The sequence below is a fragment of the Ursus americanus genome, chromosome X (assembly GCF_024610735.1).
Source record: "Ursus americanus isolate L20-20 chromosome X, mUrsAme1.1.p, whole genome shotgun sequence".
Lineage (NCBI taxonomy): Eukaryota > Metazoa > Chordata > Mammalia > Carnivora > Ursidae > Ursus > Ursus americanus.
In genome coordinates, this window is record NC_142164.1 from 103,388,949 (window position 1) to 103,409,498 (window position 20,550).

Genomic DNA, 20,550 nt, shown 5'->3' on the forward strand with positions numbered 1-20,550 from the left:
CGGTACAGCAGGGGCCTCGCTGCATGGACTTCTCTCCGCTTGGGTTTACACAGTGCCTGCTGGAAGACTCACTAAAAAACATGAAGCAATATTTCGGAATCCATTCGTTACAAACCCGATGGATTTTTGTGCAGGCAACGCTGAGGGCAGCCCCAAAAGAAGCCCCCCGCCCCCCCCTTGCTAGGCGGGTGATGCAACCGCCAAGCGCGCTGGCGAGGGAGAAGCCACTTCCGGTTCCCGCGGGGATGGCCGGAAGAATTTCCTGGAACCTGGGAATGTTCTCTGAGGGTGTGAGGACAGACGATGGGGCTGTCCATCTTTACCGATTTCCATAATTTAATAAGGCGAGATGGGCTCGGGGTGCGGCTCGGCTGTAATGGCCACGCTGGCCGCGCTCACGGCTCTGCGCGTCACTGGCGGGCGGCGGGAAGGGCGCCCTCGCGCGGAGGTTTGATGAAGTGGTCAGCGGTCCAGGAATGGGAAGAGCAAAGTCCCTAAATGGTTCTCAGGGACAGGTTTCTAGGACCTGGGAGGCGGTCCATGGTGGCTCTAAACTGCACAGCGTGGAGTTAGCATAAGATAGAAGCTAGGTTTTGTAAGAACGCCCAAGGAGTTTTTTTTTTTTTTAAGCCCATACAGGAAAACTCACTTCTTTAATGGAAAGATTACCACTAAATCGGTGTTTTAAAATGTAAAGACTTCGGGGACTTTACTTTTTTTTCCACGGTGTATCAAAAAGAAGTCGAGTAATTTTTGTTTCTCTCCATGCATTTCTATACTTCCCATGTTTTCTGTCATGAGCAAGTGTTCTTTTCTAGCCAGCAAAAAATGTAAGGAAAGGTGAATAAGAATGTAGATTACCTGTGTTCTTAGAATACTTAAGTAATATTAAAAAGAATATGTTTTCTTTTTTTTTTAAGATTTTATTTATTTATTTGACAGAGAGAGAGAAAGCCAGCAAGAGAGGGAACACAAGCAGGGGGAGTGGGAGAGGAAGAAGCAGGCTCCCATCAGAGGAGCCTGATGTGGGGCTGGATCCCAGGACTCTGGGATCACGCCCTGAGCTGAAGGCAGATGCTTAACAACTGAGCCACCCAGGCGCCCCCAAAAGAATATGTTTTCTATCACATACCTTTTAGGTTACAACAGTTTATCTAACATAGGAAGTTCTATTTCAATAAATGCATTCATTGGTTAAGTGATGGTAGAGACCGTATAATGTATTTGAATGGAGGCATTTAGGGGCGCCTGGGTGGCTCAGTCGTTAAGCATATGCCTTTGGCTCAGGGCGTGATCCCAGGGTCCTGGGATCCAGCGCCAGATTGGGCTCCCTGCGTGCTGGGAGCCTGCTTCTTCCTCTCCCACTCCCGCCCCCCCCCCGGGCTTGTGTTCCCTCTCTCGCTGGCTGTCTCTGTCAAATAAATAAATAAAATCTTTTAAAAAAATGAGTGGAGGCATTTAGTTCCTAAATTTAGGAACTTACAGATTCATAAGTTTATAAATTTAGAATTTATTTTACCTTCTAAATATACCAGCCAATTGAGAAAACCCACTGAGGTGATAAAAATGTAGAAATGTCGAATTGTTGTGCCCTACACCTGAAACTAATGTAATATTGTATGTCAACTATACTTCAATTTTAAAAAATGTTGTTGAACTAGTGGTGATGGTTGTACAACTTTGTGAATATACTAAAAAACAGTGAGTTGTAAGGTGTTGGGAGGTGTAAGAGAGTGAATCTTATGGTATGTGAATTATATCTCAATGAAAAACGAAATTCATTGTTAATAAATAGAACATAATATGCTTCATTGTCAGAAATGTGTACCGAAAATAGAAATGTCAAAAGAAATAATGTTATTAATTAAAAATTATAAATATTGGTGCTGACTTAACAAGTATTAACTTTATTTACCCCTCACAACAATCTGATGAGTTAGATGGTATTATTCCCATTTTTACAGGTGAGGAAACTGAGTCCCTAAAAGATTACATAACATGCCCACAATCCCACAGCTTGTAAGTAGCAGAGCTGGAATTCATAGGCAAGCACAAGTAAACTCTTCTTAAAAAGTCAGCTTTGAGGTAAAATTTGCATACCATGAAATCCACCCACCTTAAGTATACAATTCAGTGATTTTTAGTAAATTTACAGAGCTGTGTAACCACAATCGAAATTTTGAATATTTCTGTCACCCCAAAGAGATCCCTCATGTCTATCTGAAGTCAGTCCCCCTTTCCATCTCTGGCCCTAGGCAACCACCAAAGGTCTTTGTCTCTATGTACAATTTCTGGACATTTCATGTAATTGGAATCATGTAATATGTAGTCTTTTGCATCTGGCTTCTTTCACTGAGCATAGTGGTTTTGAGGTTCATCCATGCTCTAGCATCTATCAATAGTAGTTCATTTCTTTTTATTCCTGAGTAAATTCCATCATATGGGCATACCAAGTTTTGTTAATCCTTTCACCAGTTGATGGATATTTGGATTGTTTGCACTTTTGGCTATTGTGAATAATACTGCTATGAACATTGGTGTACAAGTTTTTGTTGTAAATAATGTCCCTATGGACATTTCTGTGCACATTTTTATGAAAACATGTTTTCATTTCTCTTGTTAAATATCTAGTTGTGCAATGGTAAATCTATGTTATCTGATGGTAAATCTATGTTTAACATTTTGTGGAATAAACTTTTCTAAAGTGGCTGTACCATTTTGCATTCCTACCAGCAATCTATGAGGGCTCCAGCTTCTCCAAATCCTCACCAATGCTTGATACTGTTTTTTTCTTTTTATTATAGACATTCTAGTAGGTACGGTTTTCATTTGCATTTCTCTAATGACTACTGATTTTTTGAGCATCATGTACTTACTAGACATTCATATTTTTTCATTGGTAAAAAAAGCTATTCCAGCCCATTCTTAAATTGGGTTGCTTATTTGCTTATTATTGAGTTGCAAGAGTTCTTTATATATTCTGGATACAAGTCTCTATCAGACACATGATTTGCAAATGTTTTCTTCCAGGCGGTCACTTGTCTTTTCATTTTCTTAACGGTACCTCTGAAGAGCAAAAGTTTTTAACTTTGATAAAGTCCAATTTATTTCTTCATTTATGACTCATGCTTTTGGTATCATACTTAAGAACACTTTACCTAGCTCAAGTCCACAAAGACTCCTAGGTTTTCTTCTTAAAGGTTGATAGTTTCAGCTCTTATATTTAAGCCTATGATCTATTTTGAGTTAATTTTTTGTGTAAAGTGTGAGGAAAGGGTTTAAATCCATCCAAAAGTGTTTAACTCTTTTTACATGCGGATATGCAATTGTCCCAGCACTATTTGTTGAAAAGACAATCCCTTCCCTATTGAATTGCCTTGGCATCTTTGTGGAAAATAAATTGACCATAAAAGGGTTTATTTCTGGACTCTCAATGCTGTTCCATTGATCTAGATGTCTGTACTTATCCCAGTACAACACTGTCTTGATTTCTGTAGTTTTTCAGTACATTTTGAAACTGGAAAGTGTAAGTCTTTTAACTATGTCCTTTTTCAAAACTGTTTTGGCCCTCCTAGAGCTTTTGCATTTCCATATAAATGTCAGGATCAGCCTGTCAATTTCTGCGTAAAAAGAAAAAAAAAAGCTTGCTGGGTTTTTTACATGGATTGTTTTGAGTCTGTAGGTCAGTTTAGGGAGAATCACCATCTTGAAAGTATTGAGGCTTCAATCCCACAGGGCTATCCTGCCTCACCTGTATGTAGCATTCCAATGCCCCTCACCAAAACAGTGCTGCTCCTCTCTCAAGTCACTGGAAAGCATGAAGCTCAGCGGTCCTTTTAGCCAGGCCTGGGCCCTGTTGTTCATGTAATGCTTCCCCTGCTTCTACTTCAGCTACCACCACCCCAAGCTGTGGCAGCCAGAACTGACTTACCTAAAGTCCCTCTCTGCCCTGTATCGACAAAGACATTTTGTCCCAAGAGAGCTATGTGATCCCTGTTTTTGTTTTTTTTTTAAGAACTTAGTTTTAGAAGCAATAAATAACCTCAGAGCCTGGATTCAATCCCGTCTCTATCCTTAACCACACTCCCCAAACCCTAAAGCTGTGCTTCTGGCAACAGTTATTACTGAAGGCTTTTTTTCACTTCTTTCATTGAGCAAACACCATATAGCAGCTCTTCATTGCTCCCACTCACCTCAACTCTGGCGCTCACACTTAGGATGTGTGTGTGTGTGTGTGTGTGTGTGTGTGTATTTGCTTGCACATCTACTGAAATGCAGTGCTTATGAATGTGTGGCTTGTACCTTGAGGCTTCTAAAGTATAGCGTTGCTTTTCATTGATTCATAAAGAACATAAAAATTATTAACTTTGGAGGGAATTTGTTCTTTTTAACATTTTCATTTACAAGGGGGCATTGTCAACATTGTGTTTCAAAGTAAATATATTCCATTAAAATGGTGACATTCATTTCATCTTTTAGAGATAGTGGCTGTTTAACAACTTACAATACTTTTTTATCTGCCTTGGCATACCACATTCTTTGTGTTTACCGGTATCTCACAGGATACTCCTCTATCTCCTTGACAGTTCTCTATCTTTTCCCGGATGACTCCCTAACGGGAGTGCCCCAAGGCCCAGTCCTTGCTCTACTTCATTCAGCCCCCTGGTAATCTCATAAACACCTCAGGAATATGTGGCTTGCAGTGTTGAGGCTTCTGAAGAATAGTGTTATTTTCCATTGTTTCAGAAGGAACACAAAAATGATTAACTTTTTAAACATTTGTTCTTTTTGACGTTTTCATTTTCAAGGGGACATTGTCTACGCTGCATTTCAAAGTAAATCTATTCAGTTAAAATGGCGACATTCACTGCACCTTTTATTGAGGGTGGACGTTTAGCAACTTCTAGTACCTGTCTCTCCAGCTGGTAGCATAGCACACTCTGGTTTCCTACACCAGCTCCCTGTTTTCCTGGACAGCTCCCTCCCCTTGGCGTACCCCCTTCACCTTTCTCCCCCACCACCTTCAAGCCTGTTCCCCTTGAGGTCTTCCCCATCTCAGGAAATGCCAGTTCCATCCTTCCATTCACTCAGGCTGGAAACCTAGGTGACATCCTTAACTCCTCTCTTTCCTTTATTTTTTTTAAAGATTTTTATTTATTGATTTATTTATTTGACAGAGAGACAGCCAGCGAGAGAGGGAACACAGCAGGGGAGTGGGAGAGGAAGAAGCAGGCTCCCAGCGGAGGAGCCTGATGTGGGGCTCGATCCCAGAACACCGGGATCACGCCCCGAGCCGAAGGCAGACGCTTAACGACTGCGCTACCCAGGCGCCCCCTCTCTTTCCTTTATCCCTACATCCAGGAAACCCTGTTGGCTTTACCTTTAGAATATTTGCAGTCTGGCCACTTCCTACAGCCTCTCCTTTAGCCTCTATTCTATTCCGTTGTTAGACAAGTCTCCTTACCCATCTCCCTGCTTCCACGTTTGTCCACTTAAATTTTTAAATAGCCTATTTTATTATTTATGTGTGTGTGTTTCTTTCAGTTTTACTGACATACAGCACTGTATAAGTTGAAGGTGTAAGCATCGTGACTTGGCATAAATATATTGTGAAATGATGACCATGATAAGTTAACATCTATCATCTCATACAGATAGAAGAGGAAAAAATGTTTTTTCCTTGTGATGAGAACTTTTAGGATTTGCTCTATTAGCAGCTTTCAAATATCACATATGGTGGTGTTAACGATAGTCATCATGTTGTACATTACATTATACCTAAACTCTTATTATTTACACAGCAGCCTTAGTGTGAATTATATTGCCTCTCTTAAGAGCTTCCAGTGGTTCCCAATTTCTCCATGGCCAAAGCCCTTAGAGTCGTCTACAAAGCTTTACACAGTCTGGACCTTCACCTCCTTTAAGTCAAATGCAGCCTCCTAACTTGACCATCCCAGTTAAAACTGGAACAGCTCTCCTCCTCAACACTCCTGATCACTTTATCCCGCTGTTTTTTCCTATAGCACTCATCACATGCTAATAAGCCACGTAATTTGCTTACTTATTTTATCACCTCATTTATTAAATCTTTGACATGGCAAGGATTGTCATTATGTTTCGGTCACTGACAGCTCCCCAGTGCTTAGTACAGGGCTTGGCGCACAGTAGGCACTCATAAATACTGATGGCATGAACAAGTAAATTAGCATAGATTAGTATAGATTAGATTACTAGTACATTACTATAGTAAATGAACAATTTATGGAATTACATAGGAGTAAAAATGCAAGATCATTTAATATGTTCGTCAGTATAATAGCATGGTACAGTTGAAAGAGCATGGCATGAGAGGCCACACAGGAGGAGTGAAGCCTTCACTGCCTCAGTCTATACTCAGCAGCCTTCGTGGTTTTTCTTCTTTTCCCTCTCCCCTTCTTGCGTCTGACACTGTAATCCTACTAAATTATCAGCGGTTCTCTAAATAAAGCTGCCTTGCTGCCTCTCCTAGGCCTGAAGAGACTGTGCTGTGGGAGGTCCTTTACTCTCTTCCCTTTCCCCTGGAATTCTTCCCTTTGGACTGAATTTAGAAATTACTGCCTCTGAGAAGCCTTGCTTGACCGTCTCAAGCCCGGATTACATCCCCCTGCCTTTGTGCTCCCTCGCATAGCACCCCATGTTGTCTAAACCTGTCACAGTGTGTTGGGGACTCTGCGACCAAACCTGAATGTTTCTAAACCCTTGTTAGCTGCTGGCCACAAGCACAAGGCAGTTATTTCTCACAACTGCCAGCAGAGAATTGCTTGCTAGGGCTTTATGGATGGAAGTGAAATATGAAGAAGCATTTGGTTCCAGAACGAATCACATTGCTGAGTCCTCTTGGCCATATAGAGGTAAGCTATTCAATTTTCATCAAGGTAACTCCCCACATTGATGAACTAACACAAATGTAAATATTTCAAATATACTCTGTCTCATGGAGGGGGAGTACCCTTTGAAGGTTTTCTGTGTGTGTGCCCACATTCCTTTTAGATGTTTAGGGACCTGGTACTCTCCCAGCTGGGCCCAGGGGATGGGTTTAAAGGCTCACGAGATTGGGGAAGAGAGATGGGACAAACCCTTTCTTAATGGCTACAGATCTGACTTAGAGAAGACATCCCTGTCTAGGGATCTCTAGAAGCCATGTCCTGTTTAAAGAGATTGAAGTTTCCTTGTGATGACCTTAGGTTTTTGCTTTGCTAGAGAACTGGAGGGAGAGTCAAGTTTGTGAGTTGGGAAGTACACGGGGAGAGGTGGAGAAACGTGGAGAGGTGGTGACAGACCAGAAGGCTAGAGATAATAGGAGAGAAACTACAAGGAGCCATTCCAAGTGACAGGTGACCAGCAACAGCCAAGGTGTGTACGCATTAGCCAGGAATCCTCCAAAATTCACGAAGACACGCATTTCCTGTTAGTCATGCAACATAAAAGGCTCAAGTTATTTTTTAAAAAAAATTTTATTTGACACAGAAAGAGAGTGCAAGCGCAAAGCAGGGGGAGCAGCAGAGGGAGAGGGAAAAGCAGGCTCCCCACAGGAGCCCCCTGATGTGGGGCTTGATGCGGGGCTCGATTCCAGGACCCTGGAATCATGACCTGAGCCGAAAGCAGACACTTAACCGACGGAGACACCCAGGTGCCCCAAAGCTCAAGTTATTCTATTGGGCTGTAAAAAGAACAAACTTTAAAGGCTGGAAAATCTGGGGACTCTCAGATTGCACTTTTTAAAAAAGTTTATTTTTTTAGGAATCCTACACCCAACGTGGGGTTCAAAGTCATGATCCTGAGATCAAGAGTTGCACGCTTCTCCAACTGAGGCAGTCAGGTGCCCCTCAGATTGCATTGTGAAGGTTCCATGTGGTATACACGGACCAAAAAATAATGTTTAGGACAACAGCCACCATCTTGTTGCAATGTGTCAGTTTATAGGTCTTGGTGTGTACTGGCAGAAGTTGGTACAAATTTGGGGGGAGGATGCTGGTGGGCCCTGAGGGACTGAAATGGGCTGGACCTCAACAAGATGCCTTAAAACCCCTGAACAGCTACAGAGCGCCTGTCAAAACAGTGTTCAAGAGGAAAGAGGATGCATATGTAACCTTATCAGAGTTCACTGAAGATACGTCTCTTTGATTCCCAGAGATTAAGGTGGGAGCCAGTTACATGCAAAGTGATTACCAAGACAATTATCTTACTGCAGACTCTGGGTTTCTAAAAAGCCTTGAGTTCTTTAAAAAAAAAAAAAGTGGGGCAGGGTAAGATTATACAGTATCCTAAACCCTCAGAACCTCCAGGTAGGAACTTCCAACTCTACCATCATTCTTAGACCCAAGCTTCTAGCATGCCCCGGGACATTTCAGCCCACAAGGTAGTGGATTTGAGGAGTATTCTCAAAACACTTAAGTTAGAGGGCTAGGAAAAGACAGCTTCCACTTCCCCCATGGGATTCTACCACTGTGAAAGGATGCCCTCAAGGTATTTGGGAGCTCCCATTACTTTCCAGTAATTGGTGGGAAAAGTAATTGAATACAGGAATTACCTGGAGGAGTTAGTTTATTTAAATGACATGGTTTTACTTTGCTTGGTCTCAGAGAAGCAGAATGCTCCTTATTGTACTAGACCTTTCTATAAAACACTTTTTAAAAAATGAGAGTGAAAGAGGTATCATTGATTAAATAGAACTTTTTTCGCCCTCAGGAATGGACTCTATATAGTAAATATACAGATTGGTGAAAAGACACAGCCCGGTTTCAGAAACAGTATTTTTAAAAAGGACCTTTTGGACACAACGCAATGCCACATATGAGGCCAGGTAATGTCATAAGGGTGTACTAATCACAATGGTTTAGGACATTACTGACTGTAGGTATACGTACCAGCTACACAAAACACAGACACATTTCGGTTCCCACTTGAATCAAGAACCTAAGTGTCTTGACAGGTCAGTGCTACACTATGCAATGTATACCTCAAACTGTATGTTTGTTGGCTGATATACAAAAATCAAAATTCGCCACTTTTTCAATGTTCCAGAATAATGTATGAAAACTCAAATGTTCAAAGTTGAACGTATGCCATATTTTAGGGCTTAACGGTTTTTTAAAGCTCGTTTTATCGTTTAAATCAGAAAAGATAAGCTTATTTCCCTGTTTCCAAAGGATTCAGGTGATTCTCTATTTTTTTCCCACGAACTAGTCTACTTCAGCAAAACAGTACACAGTGTGCTATCTTGGCCTCTTGGGAAACATGACATGTTCAAGTTTGCTAGAAAGAGATAATGATCGCTTTTAGCCACACACCTCACTGTAAATTCATCAGGATATTGGTCTAGAGAGAAAATGGCGGCGGGGGTTGGGGTGGGGGTTGGGGTAGGAGAAATTTCTCAGTTTAGAATTAGAAATGGGCAATGGATGGCTTAATTTTAGTTGTAGAACCACTGGCCTCCAGCTGTGTATTTCTGTCATTTACATGCTTCTCACAAAGAGATTTCACAATAACAAATTTACAGAACAGTCCTGTGGTGTAGTTTTAATATTCTTAAATCAAAAAAGGCGTTATTTTAAAATAATTAGCTGGAATTCTACGGCCGATTTATTTAAAAAGAATAACCACCCCCAAAATCACTGCTCTCTGAATATTCGTTCTTGCCATCTTATTTTGACGCAAATAGAACAGCGTTTTTAGATCCGACATTTCTGTGTGGTGCAGACACGCCGTTTTCTATGAATTTTCCCACCTCTGGGAAATGCATTTCCGAAACGTGTAATTGTTGTGTAGTAAGCCAAGTGGAACTATGACGCAATAATCCCCTGCAAATTGCCTTACAAAAATGATGTCATTTGGCGCAGATGTAGTCAATTTTATAACAGGTAGCTATGGCAAAGCTTCCTCCCCGTCGTCGCAGATTCCCCCACCCCCACCGTGGTGTTCAAGATGCAAAGACATTTTCCGGGCGTCCCAATCCTCAACTTGTCGAGGGTGGGCGCACCGCAGTAGCTTGAGCCCACCGCTCTTGCAGACTAAGCGGGATCGCTGCAAGAAGACAAGCACCACCGAGCGTTCCCAGCCCCGACGGCGACGCCACGAGGGAAACCGCGTTGGGCAGGGCCCGCAGTGCAGCGCCGGGCCGCATTATTCCCTCGGTGGGGCCCGCCGGCGTGGCGGGCCTGAACGTGGGGCCCCGCGGGCGTGGGACAGCCCTGCCCCCACCCCGCTCCCACACCCGCTCCCGCTCCCCCGGCGCCGGAAGTGACGCGCGCTGGCTGAAACATGGCGGCATTGGCGCTCGACCAGGGGGAAGGTAAACACCCTCCGGGCCGCGGGCCGCGCGCGGGCCCCCTCGAGGCGCCGATGGGGGCCGAGGGCGCCTCCAAGGCCTGCTTTCCAACTCCCATCTTCCCACCCTTCGACCTCCCTACCCGCGTGCCAGGCTTCCGCGTTGCGACGACGGCGCATGGAGCCCCCTGCCGGCGGGCCCCGCCTCCCTGGGCCGGCCCCGGGCGGCTCCCGCGGCCCGCAGGGGGCGCGCGGCCCGGAGCGGCCCCTGGCTCGTGGCCCCGCACGCTCCGCCCCTTGCCCGCCCCTTTCCCGCCTTCCTCCACCCCCGGCGTGGGTGATCCTGAGGCTCGGCGCGCTTCGGGGCAGAAGCCCGGAGACGCCGTCGTCGACGCCGCTACCGCCGGCGCTTCTGCCGCTGCCCGCGGCCCCCCAGCCCTTTTCCCCGCCCGTGGCCCCGAATCGGCTCTCCGGCCGAGCCCCGCCGGGCGCCGCGAGGCCCCTGGCGTTGGCAAGGCCGGGCCCGGCCCCGACGCCGCGCCGCCTTGCGCCGAGCCCGACTGTCTCGACTCGCGACTCAGCGCTATCTTCTTTCCCAGGACTGGTTCCGAGGGGGCCGCAGGCGCGCAGACTCGCCCCCCGCAGGAGCGTCCCGGCCCGGTCCGGGAGCGGCCCCTTGTAGAGGTTCGAGGAGCCTGCCGAGTGCCATCCCGGCGCCCGACCGCCCACCGCCCGGCCCGCCGGCCCGCTTCTTCCTGATGCAGACTGCCGTCCACTAGAGGTTGGACAGACCCCCGAGGTGCGTAGCCGCCCCTGGCCCTCCGGCCTGCAGGAGCCCGGGCTTCGTCCGCGGCCCCGCGCTGGGCGCGGATTCGGTAGCGTTTTCTGCACAGACCCGAGTCAAACATTTGGTAGACGCCGGGACCTAATTTGTCTTTGAGTTTACTTAAATTGTTTGAAATATGATTTTTTTCAAGGAGGGGGAAAAAAACGGAAGAAGCATAATTCAGCCATTTTTTGCAGCACACAGCTGCAGGTACCATGATTATTTTCTCCCTAACCCGTTCCTTCCCTTTAAAAATTCTGTTTATGCCTGAAATAGAACTATGCGAAATGCGAGGCATAAAACGTGGAATCAGAAGGTCTGGGTTCGACTGGGTGACGCTGAGAAAATCGCTTACCGAACCTCGGTTTCTTATCTATGAAAGCTAGTCAGTAATAGCCACATCACAGGGTAGTGAGGACTATATGAGGTCATATATGTGAAAATAACCTATAGCTGTAAAGTGTTGTAAAAATGCAAAGCAATTTTTTAAGTAACCCTTGCCAGAGTGGTTAATGTTGTAGTGGCTAACTGTTGCTGCCTCTTTTTTTTTTTTTCCGGTATTATAAGTATAAGCAATAAGTATGGAATAGCGAAGCAGTGCTGTGAATCGACTAGATATATAATAGTCACGTTGCTTGGCTTTCTTCCTACGAAATGCTAACTGCTTATTTAAATAACGGTATTCTTTAATTCAAATTTAACGTTACTGTAGTGCTTTGCTTTTCATTTTTCTAGGCCGCTTATGCCCCTTTTCTTGGAATATTTATTTAACACTTGATGTTTAGTCTTATATACTTTACGAATTTATATTTATTTTTGTTGATCTGATTTAATGGTAACTTAGAAAATGGTTTTAAGATACATACTCTAATTTTAATGCTATTTTTCATGTCTAGGGAACAGGATGCCTGAATATCTCTACTAATCTGAAAATTGTTTTTGAAGAGCTTACAAATGCATTCAGATTTCTGTAATTCTTAACAGATCTAGAAATGTATAGAAATTTTCTACTTTTTGACAATGTAATAGTGTTTATATAATTCTCTTTTTAAATCATCACAACACTTAGTGGGTGCTTAGAACCAGTTTTTCAGTGGGAATTGGTGTTAATTTGCATTCTATTGCTGATTTAACTTAGGAGGAATAATAGAAGAGTAAATATTTGTGGTTTGAGAAATTGGATTTATTATTTGTCAGAACTAACGTGTGTAACAGCAGATCAGTATGGAATCATTTCTACTGGGTACATCAAAAATGTAGTATGGTTTGGCTTAAAAATGGTCCACAAAAAGTGAAAGAGAAGCATTTTTTTTAGTATATTGTTATTTTTAGCCAGCAAATGGTTTTTTGAGCTTTTTTCTGAAATGTTTTATTTTATAACCCAATACCAGTTGTTTTTTTGAGTATGTTTCTGTGTTTTGTAAAAAGGCAGAATAATATAAGCGGGCACGATTAAATTAGCAAATGGAAGAGCCTGTTTTAATGTGTTAGCTTTTATACATTGGACTTATCATTTGTCCTGAAGATAAAATTTTGGCAAATCACTGCTTTATTGGGAATTTCAAGGTTTGACCTTCTCTCTGCCTTGGTTTGGGTTATCTGGGGCTAAAATGTTGGAACCAGGGCTGGCTTGGCTTCATGGGTGATCAGAAGGGCCCTGAAGTTGGTGTAATAATCTGCATGTAAAACTGGCATTGTACAATATAAAGGTGAACAGTAAAATTCATGCTAATTTAAATTTTTAATTTTTCTTCACTTAGAACGCATTAACCAACAAATAAAAAAAACACCATGAGAAGTCGGGAGAGACCACAGAAGAAAGGAGAAAGCTTTTTATTTTAGTACCTTTAACGACATTTTTTTCCTGCTTTTGGACAAGAGGGCCCAAGTTTTCATTTCACTTGGGCCCCAAAAATTAGCTGGGCTGTTTTCAGCTTGCCCTTCACTTTGTAAATATTTTAAGAGTAAATAACATTAACTGGGAGAAGAATGAATATTTAGTTTGAGGGATTGAATTAATTTAGTAGCATATATTTCCTCTGAACTGGAATGCTGTAGTTGGTGTGGGGTTTTTTATTGAAGAGAAATGAAAGTCATTGGTGAAGCATTGTAGGATACTGGTTAAACATAGAGGGTCTAAAGTGGGGCAGACCCCAACTCCACCACTTAAGAATCATAGCCTTGGGCAAGTTCCTTAACCTCTGTGAGCTTTTGATTCTTCTCATCCTTAAATCAGGGATGGTTACAGAACATGGAGCTTACGAAAATTAAATTTATCTCTTCATCCAACAAATATTTATTAAGCACTTACTATGTGCCAAGTGCTGTTATTTCTAGGTTGTGAGGGATACAACAGTCAAAGCAAAACTGAAAAAAAAGAAAACCCATAAAAAGCAAACTAATTAAGGAAAAGAGACTGTTACCTCTATTTTAATATACTTTAGAGAAAAATAAAGCAGAAAGGGAAAGTGAGGATTTCTGGTTGTGGGAGTGGGTGAGGTTTTTTTGGTTTTGGTTTTTTGGTTTTTGTTGGTTTTTTTTTTTTTTTTTTAGAGATAGGGGTTTGGGAAGGCCTCGCTGAGATGACACAGGAGTAAAGACTTGAAGGAAGCCCTATATATCTGGAGATGTAGTGATCCAGGCAGAGGGAACAGCGAGTGTAGAAGCCTTAAGGTGGGTGTGTGGTTGGTTTTCAAGAAACAGAGAAAGAGGCCAGTGTATCTGGGGCAGGGTGAACAAGGGGGGAAGAGTAATAGGAGATAATTATTATTACCATCTTAAGAATCGTTGGAGGGGCTCTCATGGTTCTTCTTTGCTGTGGGTATATGTTGTACTGCTACAGGTCCAAAAGTGGAAGGCCTTTTCGGAATTAGAAATTTTTACTTTGGAAGAAACTAGAAAAGGCAAGGTATTTCCTCAGATACTCTGTTTTTAATATAAGGCCTTCGAAGCTCATCTGGCTGAATCATTGAAGCAAATAACAACAGATAGAAAATTTATTCCATTGTCTCTGGTAAAATCACTGAATTTAGTTAATGGTTTTACATCATTTAAAGATTTGCAGTAAATCTGTATCAGAACATCAAGACCTTCTGAAAGATTTAGTTTGTATAATTCTTAGAGAGAACTAGGATGTTGACATTATAATGTTGATGATTTCTTGTTAGGATATAGCTTAGAAGATTTGGGGTTTTATTCCCCAATAGAGGCTTTTCCTAGAATTCTCACTGGATCCAATCTCTAAAGGCTAGGGAAGCTGTTTTCCATGACATCACTCTTGGACTACTACTGCTCGTACTGAGGAATAGTCAGAGGAACATTAAATGAAAATCTAATGGAAAAAAAATAGCATTGAAGCAGGAGTAGTTTTTTTTCTTGCAAGGTTTCTTGTATTATAGAATGATTAAATGCTAAACATACCTGAAAAGTGAAGTAATTTGGATAATAGTGCCAACCTGGGGCTGGAGAACCCAGAGCCTTCCTAAAAGCTTAAACGGTTATTTGCAATTTGGTACTGAGTTATAAAAACATTTAGATAGACAAGAATTTCCAGTATTAAACAAATTAAAGTTATGCAGCTTTTCCTCCCATGTTAAAATGAGTTGTTTCTCAATTTGAATAGTGTATCCAAGAGTAAAATGACTGCTAATAGAGCTAATACAGTGAGTCCTTTTTTAAAATTTTCTTGCCTTTTATTTATTTTTTAAAAAATATTTTGTTTTTTTGACAGAGAGACAGCCAGGGAGAGAGGGAACACAGGCAGGGGGAGTGGGAGAGGAAGAAGCAGGCTCCCAGCAGAGGAGCCTGATGTGGGGCTCGATCCCAGGACCCTGGGATCACGCCTTTTAGATTGAGAAGTTAGCCACTTTGAGATTGCCAAACTTAAATTTTTTTCTTTATAAGTTACAGAAATGGTGAGAAACTTTATGACTCAAATTAATTCTATTTTTATCCATAGTAAGCCTTGCATTTTCTTTTCAGTGTGTGAGTATGGGATTTTCTTCTTTAGGCACCAACATTGGTAAGCTACAGTTTGAGGATGAAGGTAGTATGAAATAATTTAAATTTTTCATTGAAAATAAGTATACCAAGCTCTGAGAATCTAGCTTTTGTTCCGAATGATTTAGGATTTTGTATGAATTTTTAAGGACCTTTGGGAGGAATGTGAAAACATTAAGTTAATGCTTATGGCATAAACATGGAGGTTAATTTTGAAACATCTTCTATTTAATTGCCTAGAATTTTGCCTTCAAATCGGAATGGCAGCCTTCTAACTGAAAAGGAAGCATTTAATTTCTTTGCCTTTAATTTGCTGTCCAATTTTACCCCCACCAGACTTCTTTCTTTACTGGTCACTAGAGAGTTTGAACCATTAAAAATTTCTGTGATATAAATAGCTAATAGTCTTCCAGGGCAGAGGTAGGAAGAGTATGTTTTATGTATACGTGTGTGTTGTCATTGATCTCTTGATCATACCATCACTGGTACTGAAACCTTTTGGTCTCTAGACCTCATTATTGTCTTACATATTCTGGAGATCCTAAAGAGCTTCCGTTTATGTGGGTTTTTTCCGTTTATATTTACCATAATAGAAATTAAAACTGGAATATTAAAAAACCCATTACATGTTAATCTAAAGAGCATTTTTGATGAAAATTAAATGTTTTTCAAAAGCATACAAAACTTGGTAAGAAGACCTGATTTTTACCTTTTTGCAGATCTAATTAATGTCTGACTTAATGGAAGACAATGGGCTTCTTATCAGCTTCTGCATTTAATCTGTTACCATATCACACGTGTAGCTTCTGGACAATACTAAAGAATGAAAGTGAGAAAAACAACTTTTAAAATTATTACTATGAAAATAGTTTTGACTTTGTGGAGTCCTTTTAGGGGACGAGGACCCCATTTGTCCCTGGACTACACTTTGGAAATCGCTATACTAATCATTCTTATGCGTAGAAAAAATGAGGCTTTCTTTTTTTTAATCAGCGCCAAGTTGATGAAACAAGATAAATTCTTCAATATTTCTTTCCTAGTAGTATGAGTATGTCTTGTCATTTAAATTGGTTCCACTTTTGAAAAAAAACCTATTTGAAATTCTGAAGGCCAAGTTTAGAACATATACATATGTGGGTTTATAAAACATGATTTCCTTTAATCTGATGATCCGTATTGAAAAGTGACGATACAGAATTTCTGTACATTGAACATTTTGTATGTCAGTAAATCTCTCTCTCAAAGCCCCTTAACGGATTTTTTTCACCAGCCCTCATTGATTTATAGTTCTTATTTGAGCTTAGTTTTACAGTGATTCATTTTTATGATTATTTACTTATTCCATAAATTGCTATAAATCTTACAGAATTCTTATGCATAAGTTTTTGTATATTTTTCTTTTTGTATCACACTTTCCTTTTTCTAATTATTATTTTTTATTTGCTTGTATGTGTGTTTTGTGTTTTTATTTTAAGCCTCACTTTTTTTTTCTTTTCTTTGTAGCTTCCAGGGTATGGATTGTGAACCAAGTTGGTTTTGTTTCACGTGTTCATTTGTGAGTTTGGTCGTTTGATGCCTTAAGCATTGATGTTGTAGATCTTTGCTGTCCAATAGAATGTAATACAAGACACGTGTAATTTTAAATTTTCTCATAGTCACGGTTTTTTTTAAAGTAAAAAACAGGTGAAATTACTTTTAATATATTTTATTTAACCCATTGTATCCAAAATATTGTTTCAACGTGTGATCAGTACAAAAATTTATGAGATAATTTATACTTTCTTTTTTGTACTAACTCTTCAAAATCTGGCATCCATTTTATACTTACAGCACATGTCAGTTTGGACTAGCCACATTTCAAGTGCTCCCTAGCCCTGTGACTAGTGGCTTATGTATTGAACAGCACAGATGTAGAGAGTAGCTACTCTGGTTAGGGCAGAAAAACTTGAAGAGCCCATAAAAGCTAGAAAATTATACTTGTGTGATGAGAAAAAAATGAAAAATAATGCCATTGTAAAATGAAGTCCAGTGTTTTGACTACCAGTACATCTCCTAATCTCTTATAAACTTACATTGTGATAAACCCTAGGGAGATGTGGGATCTGTAGGGTGATTTTGAGGGATATCAAGTTCCTTTGGTTTAAAGGAGCAAGAGGCAAGAGTTGGACAATGAAAGCCAAGATTGAGTGACCTCTGGTGGAGTGCCTTGCTCTGGGCTAGGCATTTAAGTGAATTCATTTAATTACCACTGCAACTCAATAATAAGGTGGTGATGATAATTCCTAATGTGTGGATGGAAACTGAAGTCAGGAAGTCAACTGAAATTCTCCAGGTCACGCAGTGGTAAGTACTAGTGAGCACTCTTAATTTCAAAAGTTTTGTTCTTTCCAACAGAATACAAATTTCTTTGTATTTTTTGCAAATCAGATTCTAGTTTTATCTCTATTTCTAACTAGTTGTATGACCTTGAAAAATTTCACCCATCAACCTTAGTGTCTTTATCAAGTTAGAGTTGGCCTGGGTCCTAAGAGACTTCACTGATAAGGCAGGTTGGGGTTTGAAGGAAGTGCTGTGGCTAAGGAGTAGGGTTTTTCCAGAGACAACCAGACTTTTAAAGGGTCAGGTCTATTATATTGGTTCCAGTGGCACCAACTGAAGGGGCATAATAAGCCCTAACATTATGGTGTCCTTAAGGGCCACATACTGTTCTCAAATCTTTATGTGTATTAATCCATGTAATCCTCACAGCAACCTGTGAGGAAGGTTCTACTGATATTGATGTTGCTTTTTACAGATGAGGACCTTAGAGCACAGAGAGGGTAAATAGCTTGCCCCAAAGTCACAGAGCTGGTAAGAGAAAGAACTGGAATTCATACATGGCACCTGACTCCACACCTGTACTCTTTAACTCACTATTTCCATTTAGAGATTAAATGTTGGTCAGTTAATCACTGAGTATTTGATCATTTTCTGCTTATACACATGCTTCCCATTAAAATGTAAAATACTGCTGCTGCTCTAAAGCTGTTAGTCTTACTGATAGGTGCACCAAGCTTTTTCATGTAGAAAAGAATGATATGTCCCAGCTATCACAAATTAGTTTTAGAAGTCAATTTAGATCAAGTAAGCTTGACAAATGCATTGCTAAGACTTGAAAAATAACTATAGTTTATTTCGTCTGCGTGCCTGCGTAAGTGCGTTATACCTCTGTAGAATAAGTGAGAATTTCATGACTAAAAATTTTGAGTTCATCGTGTTAAATGTTCTCAATTTTACAGATGCAGAGATAAGACCAAGAAGGTTTGGTAACTTAAAGTGTAGCAATTTCTGTCCTAAAACTATATTAGTTAGGAACCTTGATTATAATACAAGGAAAAAACCCACCTAAGGTAGTAAAAATGGAATTCATTCTAAGCATGGAAGGATTTCTCTTAGAACTCAGGGGCAGGAATAGAGCTGGGCCTAGCAACTGAGAAAATGAAGGTGTTGGGGGCACTCCCTGTCTTCTTGTCTTAGCTTTATTCTTTCCCAGTTCACTGGCTTTCTGTGATACTCAGCCCGCATGGCAGGCAGAAGTTGGTGCCCACAGCTGCTCTTTGACATGTTCCAGCTCCAGTCATATGCAGTCAGTGCACATCTCTTTTTCCGTTTTCTAAATTCTTGACAAGAGAGAGTTCATGTTGATTCCTATTTCTCACCCGAGTCTGACCTTAGTGACCGGACAGGATCACAGAGTGGAAGCCTGCCTGCTTGGAGTCCCCCTTAGTGGGCTGGGTGCCCAGAGAAGTACAGGTGCAGTCCTTATATTTTTAGGGTCTTTTGACTCCCAGTTTACCAGTCATTCTCCTTTTCTTTTTCTTTTTTCCTTCTTTGCCCTATGATGTTTCTACCATAGTAAGTATCAGGAACCTAGATTGCTTCTTTTGAGAAAGAATCGTTTCTCCTTTTATTTTTTTTAACTGTTAATTTTTTTATTCAAGTACAATTAACATACAGCCTTATATTAGTTTCAGGTATACAGTATAATGATTCAGCAATTTTATACATTTCTCAGTGTTCATCAAGAGAAGTATACTTTTAATCCTCTTTATTTCACCCATCCCCCCCCCAACTTCCCCTCTGGCAGCCACCAGTTTGTTCTCTGTATTTAAGAGTCTGTTGTCTCCTTTTTTCCTTGTTCATTTGTTTTTAAAATTCTGCATATGAGTGAAATCATATGGTATTTGTCTTTCTTTGACTTAACTTTACTTAGCATTATACCCTCTAGGTCCATCCTTCTTGTTGCAAATGGCAAGATTTCATTCTTTTTTTCTTTTTTATGGCTGAGTAATATTCTGACGTGTGTGTGTGTGTGTGTGTGTGTGTGTGTGTGTGTGTGTGTGTGATATAGCTCCACATTATTTATCCATTCATTAGTCAGTAGACACTTGGGTTGCTTCTGTATCTTGGCCATTGCAGATTGGTATAGCCACTATGGAAAACAGTATGGAGGTTCCGCAAAAAATTAAAAATAGAATTACCATATGACCCAGTAATTCCACTTCCGGGTATTTACCCAAAGAAAATGAAAACATGAATTCAAAAAGATAAATGTACCTCTAAGCTTATTGAAGCATAGTAATTCCTTTTAAAAATTTCCTTTAGATGGAACCTTTTTTCAGGAAGGTAAATAATAGCTGTTTGAGACTTTATCAGATAGTGATAGCTGTTGAATAGAGAGGGTTATTTTGACAGTAAGCGAAATATATGGTATTTTAGGCACTATCAAAATAACAGATTAATAAAACACAAAGCAGTCTACTCTCAAGTATATGAACGCTAATGTCTAGTCTTGTACTACCGACTCTCCATTAAATGTGACCAATATCTTGACAAGTCAGAGTGATAATTGGTGATCCTGAGAAAGATAATGAAATATCAAGTATTTCATCTGGTTTAATTTATTGTGTTTTTAAATTCCAGTTATTTTGAAAATTGATCATTAGCGTGATGTGGGTAGTCCTCTATTAACCATAATGTTTGATTATTCAGATACCACACTGTGTGAGTTCCTTTTGTTCCCATTATGCAGTGGTGTACATATGCCTCATATCACTTGGAAAATTCTAAGCTCTAATTCTAATTTTACCTTTAAAAATAATTCAGGGTAAAAACCTTAATAGTTTATTTAATTTTGAATGTATTAGTAAAGTTGTTCTGCCAAGCATTGCTTACAGAGTCTAAAATATTTTATATCTCTTTTCCAAATGATAAACAGCCCTCTTGTGTTCTGCTTTTCCAAAATGAAAGTATAGCTTTTGGATTAATGGAGTACTGATTAAAAACTTTATAATAATTTTACCTTGTGCGTACTTTGCTGTCTTAGGTAAGTAAACATGTCGTTTAATCAGTAAGACTTGAAGGTAAGTTAGGGACAAACT

The 20,550-nt window shown here is 40.6% G+C and overlaps 1 protein-coding gene across 3 annotated transcripts in view; it reads left to right on the forward strand.

Annotated features, from left to right (window-relative positions):
- Nucleotides 1–10,276: 10,276 nt before the first annotated feature.
- Nucleotides 10,277–20,550, forward strand: part of KLHL15 (kelch like family member 15) — a 34,725-nt gene continuing 24,451 nt past the window's right edge. For 2 of the 3 annotated variants that reach the window (XM_045787126.2, XM_087859610.1), the window contains exon 1: nt 10,654–11,104. The gene's annotated coding sequence lies outside the window, so the exon portion shown is untranslated. Of the gene's footprint in view, nt 10,331–10,653; nt 11,105–20,550 lie in introns of those variants that run through there. The other variant, XM_087859609.1, reaches the window with a different exon arrangement.